The 1,435-nt window shown below is 28.8% G+C and overlaps 1 pseudogene; it reads right to left on the bottom strand.

Annotated features, from left to right (window-relative positions):
* The window catches only part of LOC107577598 (G-protein coupled receptor 20-like), a 7,749-nt pseudogene that overhangs the window by 5,688 nt on the left and 626 nt on the right, over positions 1–1,435 (bottom strand).

Genomic DNA, 1,435 nt, shown 5'->3' with positions numbered 1-1,435 from the left:
AAGGAAAACTTGAAATCGCATCATATGACCCCTTTAATGTGCTGCATTTTAAGGTAAAACTTCTGTTAAAAAAATGGCATAGATTATTATTAACTATTTTAATTTATTTGATTTAATAAAAAAATCTATTCAAAATTCCTATATTAAAATAAATCTAATTGTGAAGACAATTTAGTTTATTCAGGTAAAAAGTATGAACATAAAATATAGCTAGCTGTGGAGCAAGCAATATTCAATTAGTTAAAATGTATGAGACTGAAACAAATGGGATTTTTGAAACTATATGGCTACAAATAAACCTGTTTATTGTGTATTTAAAACACATTCATAAGTTTGTTTCATTTACGTATGACTGAAAAATATGCATCATTGTAATCCAAATGGAAGGAAATGTAAATATATGTAATTCAAATACATAAATCCTATTTAAAAGGAATATGAGAATAATTTGTAGATTATTTGTATATTTAATTATAATTTATTATTATTTATTTACTGTTATTTATAATGTATTTATTTTTATTTAATATTTTTTTCTGAATAATTCATAAATTAATTGAATTTAATGAAATAATAAAACAATCGACAACTAAATAAAAAAAAGTTTAGGTACAATACAATATGTTGTACCATATGAAATAAATAAATCAATTCAATATGTAGACTGAAATAAAGATTACATTTTGCAGTACTAAAATGGCTAAGTGGCTTTTAATTTCATTTCATTTATATTTGTAAAAATAAAACTGAAGTAATTGCTGAATGTTTCAGCTAATTTAGTATAACATCTATAGTTGCAAACTGTCTACCATACACTCTGTATACTCTCGCACTGCTATATAATATAGTTCAAACAAACAGTTTCTCTGGTCAAGTTGTACATTAGTATGCCGGACATAACAAAAAATGACAGTTTTAAGACTGTGTGTCTACATCTTGAACCCATGTCACATGGTACAATGTGGCATCATGGAACATTGCCTGCTAAAACAAATATGCTTTCCTTCCATCACAGAAAGAATGAGCCTGGAAGCCTCTGACGAAGAGGTGCCTACAGTCTGGCACAGTTCAGATGGTGTTCAGGACGAGATGTGTTTATAATTAAGGCTAATGGGAAGAATTTGTTTGGATACTGAGATTCATGGGAATAGAAGTGTACCCCTCTACTACGCAAATGAATTCTGAGCAGTGTCTGAAGGCATCCGACTACTGGCTCTTTCATGTGTTTATTTACTCGGGCCTCTGCTCAATTTACATCTTAATTGAAAAGACAGAACAATGTTTATTGACCAAAATAAAGTTGTTTAGACATCAGAGACGAAATGTAAATATTTGAACAACGTCAAGCACTGTTGCATGATTAAAATTAAGCTACACTCCTCTGAAATAAATAACATTTGAATAATTTTGTTAATTTTTGGCGGTTTCACACAGA

Source organism: Sinocyclocheilus grahami, unplaced genomic scaffold, assembly GCF_001515645.1.
Source record: "Sinocyclocheilus grahami isolate Dianchi unplaced genomic scaffold, SAMN03320097.WGS_v1.1 scaffold6534.1, whole genome shotgun sequence".
NCBI lineage: Eukaryota > Metazoa > Chordata > Actinopteri > Cypriniformes > Cyprinidae > Sinocyclocheilus > Sinocyclocheilus grahami.
The sequence above is the reverse complement of the archived record's forward strand: the minus strand, read 5'-3'. Positions and strand labels throughout refer to the sequence as shown.